The sequence below is a fragment of the Etheostoma spectabile genome, chromosome 15 (genome assembly GCF_008692095.1).
Source record: "Etheostoma spectabile isolate EspeVRDwgs_2016 chromosome 15, UIUC_Espe_1.0, whole genome shotgun sequence".
Taxonomy (NCBI): domain Eukaryota; kingdom Metazoa; phylum Chordata; class Actinopteri; order Perciformes; family Percidae; genus Etheostoma; species Etheostoma spectabile.
In genome coordinates, this window is record NC_045747.1 from 12,134,665 (window position 1) to 12,142,681 (window position 8,017).

General features: G+C 40.7%; 4 pseudogenes; 2 read left to right on the top strand and 2 right to left on the bottom strand.

Annotated features, from left to right (window-relative positions):
• Window positions 1–704: 704 nt before the first annotated feature.
• LOC116702923 (hemoglobin subunit beta-2-like) lies at window positions 705–1,590 on the bottom strand (annotated as a pseudogene).
• A 1,725-nt stretch (window positions 1,591–3,315) lies between these two features.
• Window positions 3,316–3,900, top strand: LOC116703226 (hemoglobin subunit alpha-1-like; annotated as a pseudogene).
• Window positions 3,901–5,204: 1,304 nt separating this feature from the next.
• Window positions 5,205–8,017, bottom strand: part of LOC116703227 (hemoglobin subunit beta-2-like) — a 4,604-nt pseudogene continuing 1,791 nt past the window's right edge.
• LOC116702933 (hemoglobin embryonic subunit alpha-like) lies at window positions 7,051–7,957 on the top strand (annotated as a pseudogene).

The following is an 8,017-nucleotide window of genomic DNA, read 5'->3' on the forward strand; positions in this document are numbered from 1 at the left end:
ATAAAATGTGCTTGATTGTTTGGTTCCGATCTTCTATTGAAACACGTCTCTTCTTTCAGGATCTTTCCACAGGCCTGAAACTGCAGTAATCAGACTCTCTTAAAAAAATAACAATCTAGACACATCAAGGCAACCTATGCCGTTATTAAAAATTGCACATCCAAACAATTTTCAGTGCAGGTGCGTTGGACTTTTAGTGTTGTTAAATTTTTAAAATGAAATATTGCACTGTTGTCAATAAATAATTGAGTGTTGATGAAGCAGAAGACCACAAGAAATGAACTACCTGCAACTGAGAAAAGCTGTGACTTAGATAAAAATGACACTTAGTCTTTTTTTTACATTTACTTGTTTTTTATCCAGTCCAGTGACGAACCAAAAGCCAAGTCATGAGCATAAATGGGAGCTATTGATTATACATCGGCAAATCGCATAGTTTCATCTAGAGATGTTGACTAATTATAACAATAATAGCCGCAACAGCGTTAATAAAAACATTGTTTATTAATAGGTTAGGTAAGGTGGTTCATCTTCGGACTTCATATTTTCATTTGGGCTCTCTCTTTTGGATAAAGCACTCTCAGCACATTTATCAGAAACTCTGTTCTCAAGTGTCTAGAGGTCAGTCTCGATATTTGTTTATTAATTTCTCATGTTACATTATTTGGGTATAGTTACAGACAAACAACTTGGTGGATTTGCTATTATTTTATTTGCTTTTGAGACATAACAAAACAACTTTTAAACAATGATCAGCATGTGGTGTCTTCTGTTGCAGCTGTCTAGTGGTCCGCCTCCCAGGGCGGACACCACACGGCAGGAACTTCTGGAAAGCTGCCTGAACTTCACCAGTGAAATCCTTACCCAGCTGAGCTGCAACCACAATGGTCAGCAGTTCGGACAGGAGCTGCAACACAGCAAGTATCGGAAACATCAGCAACCTGAAGGTGGGGCGTTTTTGAATAATCGTTGAATGTGAATAACAAGAGTTGCATTAGTTCCAGAACTTTACTTTGAAATTGTCGGGATCCACGTGCAGTTTCTCGGAGTGCAGCACGCTCAGCTCGGCATAGGTTGCCTTGATGTCGTCCATGTTCTTCACAGCCCGGTCCAGACCGTGCAGGATAGTTGTTCCGTGTTTTGTAACCATCGGATTTCCCGTGATTGCAGCAGCGTTGTAGAGGTTTCCAAAGTTGCCGAAATATCTCTGAGTCCAGGGGTAGACGATCAGACACCTAAAGGAACACGTACATGTTACAGGGTTGGACTAGGAGAGGATGTAATCTGTGTGCCAAGAAAATGAACATGTGTGATGGTCTGAAACGCATTGTGCACAATGAAAGAAAAGATTACATGTAGCTCATCCATAATTATCACCAAAAGTTCCGCAAAAATGTCTCAAGCACACCATTGTTAATGCAAGACTGCGAAGACTCACCTGGCAAGAGCTGCAGGGCCCACCACCTCAAACTGCATCTTGGAGAAGACGTCCGCGATGGTGGCGCGCTCGAAGTCTGTCCATTGAACCATTTTGCTGGTCTAGAGTTTCCTGTGCAGGTCTGCAGATCAACGACACCAGCTGCAACTTTTAAAGCATCCTTTCTCCCCTCCCATAGGCAAGCGATGGGCTGGCCAAGTAGTGTGTTGTGGATTTGCAACAATGATAAGAGAAGGCGTATTGCTCCGCTCGATTATCTTATTGACAAAGGAAATTGTTACAGTATCGAATAGCAACAGCGCGGTGTATTGAACAGCTCCATATCCCTGGAGGTCCAGCATCGGCACCTTGTACAGCGATCTTAATTTCAGTGCAGAATGTTGAGTACTGAGCTGAGCAGGAACTCAGGACGGTGCAACACGGCGGTTTGAGTGATAGTCTTTAAATATTGTCTTAGTGAAGTTGTAGTAAATAAAGTCAAATCTGCCTGATCCTTGGGAAATAACATTAGTTACACTACACAGCTCTCTATAAAAGCTTAAACTCACTCTTAGAAAATATTAATTTGTCCCTGTATCTTAAAACATTATCTGGTCAATAGATTAAGAAAGCCAAAGTAATTTAGGTGTGGAGCATATTTACATAAGCGTGTACCTCAGTGTGAGCATTAAAAATATGATACATTTACATTTACTTATGTATATATATACAGTAAATATATATATATATATATATATATATATATAGATATATAATATATCACCACATACATGTATACATATCTATACTATATCTATTTATCTATATATCTTATTATATCATATATCTATATAAACTATATATATATATATTACATATATATATATACATACATACATGTATCTAGTAAATGTATGTAATGAGATATATGTAATATATATATATTATATATTTAGGCTGACTATCTTCTAGACTAGTACTGCAACTATTCAATACTTTGAATTATATTTTCAACTTTTCAATTTCATGCACGAGAGCAAGTAATGAATAGGTTTATATTACTGGCTATAGAAGGGACTGGACCATCGTTTAACATAGCAACGTAGTTGTGTGTATTCTAAAAAACGGACCCCGTTTGTTGGTGGAGCTCTACTTCCTAATTAAGTGCTTATGTCAGAAGATGGAGTGCAGCCTTCAGGTACCTCCCCTGGAGTGGCTTGTTCATGCAGACCGCACCACGCACTGACGGGATGGAAACGTGGAGTGGATTTCAGTCTACTCGGCCAATACAGAGACACAACTGCTCCATCTACCGTCCTCGGACTTGGATGCCCTCCCTGACCCTCTGAGGGCACCACAAACTATTGAGACTTAAAAAATTACTAAAAAATTTCTTTTTAGCAGAACAAATGAATTTAACGTGCACAACAATATTGTTGCACCTATATGTATTTTAAACTGTTGTTTTTAACTTACTTCTATGATTCTACCTGTAGCACTTTGAGGTTGTCTTAATGTAAGTGCATTAACATAAAAACGTATTATTATTATTATATTATATTATTATTGTGACGTGTTAGGCGACTTTTGGATTGTTTTTCAAAAACACACATAGATTGACAGCTGAGATTTTAAAATACCGTGTTCGACTTGCTGTGGTCATCATAGATGTGATGTTTGTTTTTATCTCATGGAGGCTACATCATCACGCCTTATTCACCACTATCTTGGAGGAGGTTCTGGGTGTGTCCATGCCTGTTCAAGCATAAAACCCCCCGCGGTTAGCGGAACGTCAGAAATAGTCAAGGAAAGACAAGATGGACTACGCTGAGTCTAAGGCAAGGACGCAGTCAAACCTTCTGGGCTAAAGTGTCTGGAAACGAGGAGGGATCGGCACGATGCGGGTCGTAGGTAAATATGAAACAAGCTGATGATGTAACTGCTCCAACATTCATGATTCCTTTGAGGCTTATATATATTATATACACTCCCATCTGTTTACAGGATGTGGCCGGTGTACCGCAGACTAAGACTACTTCGCCCACTGGAAGGACCGAGCCCCACTCTCCCTCTGCGAGGAAGCACGGAGTGACCGTGATGAAAGGAGTTGCAGATGCGGTGTCAAAATCGACGACCTGAAAGGAGGTCTGCCCCTCAGTGAGCTGCATGCCTTCACTCTGCGTGTGGACCCTGCCACTTCAAGGTGCAGAGTAAACTGATCACAAGACAATAGCTGAGATTATAAGAAGTGTTCCTCAACTTAGGATGTGAGAGGTTTCCAGACATGCTACAGGTCATCTGTTATTACCATGCACAGGGGAGCTAAAACTCCATATAGTAACCTAACATCTGTGTGATTGTGGTCTTTTCTCAGATTCTCTCTCACTGCCCCTTGTGGTCCTGTCCAGCAAGTTCCCACGACTTCACCCCTGAGGACACGTTGCTTGGACAAGTTCCGGCTGCTTGGCTCTGGCCCTGTCTGAGAAATACGATAAACAGAGGAGAAGTGAGGAGACTGCAGCATGAGCTTACGTTGCAAAATGATTAATAAATGCATTCATGCAAAAGACAAGCAGTTGTTTATTGGTTTGTTTGTGATGACTTGGCATAAAGTGAGGTAGACAAAGTCACATCTACAGCAAAATCAGAGCAGTCAAACAGTCAAATTTTACACCTACCATTAGACAAAACTCCAGTCATTGGTTCCAGATTCCCAATGCAGAAATTATTTCCTTTCCTGTTTTATATTTTCATGAATTGGAATATCTGTTGGTGTAACAAAACAAGAAATTTGAAGATGTCACCTCAGACATTGTTTCAGGCATTTATAGTCCAAAAGATTGATAATTACAAAAACAATCAGCAGAGGGATTATAAAGAAAACAATGCCTTTGCACTCGTACTGTTAACTTATAGGGACCTTTTATTTTTTTCTTCAGTTTTTTAGATAAAACGGGAGAGAAGAAAAACTAACTAAATTGTTTAAAAATAATAGACCAGTTAATAATTAGGCGTATAATGTCAGCAAGAAGAGTTAGTGCGTTATAATTATATATTGTATAATTATATTATTATTATTATTATATAGTTGTAGTATTAGCCTATTTGCATTGTTATTAAAATTGCACATGCAAACATTCTTCGTTGCAGGTGCGTGGACTTTAAGTGTTGTCAAATTTAAAAAAATGAAATATTGAACTGTTGACGTTGTTGGTGTAATATCACTGACGGGGTGATACCATTCACTTCTGCTGCGTGTTGACTGCAGAGAAGACCACAAGAAATAAACTACCGCAAGAGAAAGCTGTGACTTTAGATAAAACTGACACTCGTCTTTTTCTTGCATTTTATTGTTATTGTGGATCCAGTCAAGTGACAAACCAAAAGCCAAGTCATGAGCATAAATGGGAGCTATTGATTATACATAGGCAACTCGCACTACGTTTCATCTAGACTATGACTAATTATACAAATATAGCAGCAACAGCGTTATAATCAAAACATGTTTTATTACTAGGTTAGGAATGGTGGTGTCATCTTCAGGACTTCATATTTCTCATTTGGGCTCTCTCTTTTGAATAAAGCCACTCTCAGCACATTTTATCGAAATACTGTTCCAAGTCTCTAAAGGTCAGTCTCGATATTTTTTATATTATTTCTCATGTTTACATTTATTTTGGGTATAGTTCAGACAAACAACTTGGTGGATTTGCTCTATTTTATTTGTTTGAGACATAACAAAAAACTTTTAAACAAATGATCAGCATGCGTGGCTTTCGTGCAGTGTCTAGTGGTACTGCCTTCCAGGGCGGAACACCACCAAGCCAGGAACTTCTGGAAAGCTGCCTGAACTTCACCAGTGAAATCCTACCCAGCTGAGCTGCAACCACATGGTCAGGCAGTCGGACAGGAGCTGCAACACAGCAAGTATCAGGAAACATCAGCACATGAAAAGTGGGGCGTTTTGAATAATCGTTGATGTGAATAACAAAGTTGCATTAGTTCCAGAACTTTACTTGAATTGTCGGATACGTGCAGTTTCTCGGAGTGCAGCACCGCACTCAGTCGATAGGTTGCCTTGATGTCGTCAGTTCTTCACAGCCCGGTCCAGACCGTGCAGGATAGTTGTTCCGTTTTGTAACCATCGGATTTTCCGTGATCGCAGCAGCGTTGTAGAGGTTTCCAAAGTTGCCGAAATACCTCTGCTAGTCCAGGGATAGACGATCAGACCCCTAAAGGAACACGTACATGTTACAGGGTTGGATTAGGAGAGGATGTAATCTGGTGTGCCAGAAAATGAACATGTGTGATGGTCTGAAACGCATGTGCACAATAAAGAAAAGATTACATGTAGTCATCCATAATTATCGCCAAAAGTTCCGCAAAAATGTCTCAAGCACACCATTGTTAATGCAAGACTGGAAGAATCACCTGGCAAGAGCTGCAGGGCCCACCACCTCATACTGAATCTTGGAGAGAAGTCCGCGATGGTGGCGCGTCGAAGTTTGTCCAGTTGAACCATTTGCTGGCTCTAGAGTTTCCTGGCAGGTCTGCAGATCAACGACACCAGCTGAACTTTAAAGCATCCTTTCCCCCTCCCATAGGCAAGCGAGGGGCTGGCCAAGTAGTGTGTTGATGATTTGCAACAATGGATAAGAGAAGGGCGTATCTGCTCCGCCTTGATTATCTTTGACCAAGGAAATTGTTACGTAATCGAATAGCACAGCGAGTGTATTGAACAGCTCCCATATCTGGAGGGTCCCAGCATCGGCACCTTGTACAGCGATCCTAAATTTCAGTGCGAATGTTGAGTACTGAGTAGCAGGAACTCAGGGACGGTGCAAAACAGAAGGCGTTGAGTGATAGCTCTACTATTGTCTTAGTTGAAGTTGAGTTCAATAAAGTCAAATCTGCCTGACCTTGGGAAATAACATTATACACTACACAGCTCTCATAAAAGCTTAAACTCATCCTTATAAATATTAATGGTCACTTTATCTAAAGCATTATCGATCGTAGATTAAGAAAGCCAAATAATTTGGCATGATTATTTACTTAAGCTGTGTACCTCAGTGTGAAGCATTAAAATTAATGTATACATTTAATATATGTATATGTATGTATGTATATGTGTGTATATTATATATTAGATATATATATGTATTTACATATGCGTATATTATGTATATATGTGTATACATTGTGTATATAGGTTGAAGAAGTTTACATTACGGCTATAGAAGGAACTGGAACATCGTTAAAATAACGAAGTTACGTATTTTCTAAAAAACGGAACCCGTTTTGTTGGGAGCTCCCTTCTAATATAAGTGCCTTATGTCAGAAGATGGAGTGCAGCCATTCAGGTCACCTCGCCTGGAGTGGGCTGTTCATGAAGTGTTAGTGGAACTTTTGGATTGTTTTCAAAAACACACATAGATTGACATGCTGATTTGAAAATATGTGTCCCGACTCGCTTTGAGTCATATGAGAAGAGTTTTTTCAGGGAGGCTGCACCTAACACGCCTTGTTCACCATCTATCTTGGAGGAGGTCTGGTGGTCCATGCTCTGTTTCAAGCATAAACCCTCTCGGTTTGACTCACGTGGCATTCAGCAGCACTCACCAACCGACAAGATGAATACGCTCAGTGCTAAGGACAAGGCAGCAGTCAGAACTTCTGGCTAAAGTGTTGGAAAGGAGGAGGAGATCGGCACCGATGCTGTCGTACGGTAAATATGAACAAAGCTGACTGATGTAACCTGCTCCAACATTCATGATTCCTTGAGGCTATAATATTTATATACACTCCCATCTGTTTACCCAGGATGCTGGCGGTGTACCGCAGACTAGACTTACTTCGCCCACTGGAAGGACCTGAGCCCCCACTCTCCCTCTGCGAGGAAGCACGGAGTGACTGTGATGAAAGGAGTGCAGATGCTGTGTCCAAAATCGACGACCTGAAAGGAGGTCTTCTGCCCCTCAGTGAGCTGCATGCCTTCACTCTGCGTGGGACCCTGCCAACTTCAAGGTGCAGAGTTAAACCATCACAAGATAATAGCAGTTATTACATACATGTTCCCCAACTTAGGGAGTGAGAGGTTTCCAGACCTGCTACAGGTCCATCTGTTATTACCATGCACATGATGCCCCAATTTACAGTGTAGAGGATGCTGTTCCATTTAATTAAACTGTGGTGTTGTTAAAATATGTCTTGACATTGGAATACTGAGCAGAACATGTCACAGCAAAATCAGCGAGGTGATGGGTGGATGGGTAGATAAAAATCCCTACATGTAACCTAACATCTGTGTGATTGTGTGTCTTTTCAGATTCTCTCTCACTGCCTCCTTGTGGTCCTGTCCAGCAAGTTCCCCAACGACTTCACCCCTGAGGCTCATGTTGCTCTGGACAAGTTCCTGGCTGCTTTGGCTCTGGCCCTGTCTGAGAAATACCGATAAACAGCAGGAGAAGATGAAGGAGACTGCAGCATGAGCTTACGTTGCATAATGATTAATAAATGCATTCATGCAAAAAGCAAAGCTGTTGTTCACTGGTTTGTTTGTAATGACTTGTCATAAATGAGAGTAGAACAAAAGTCACA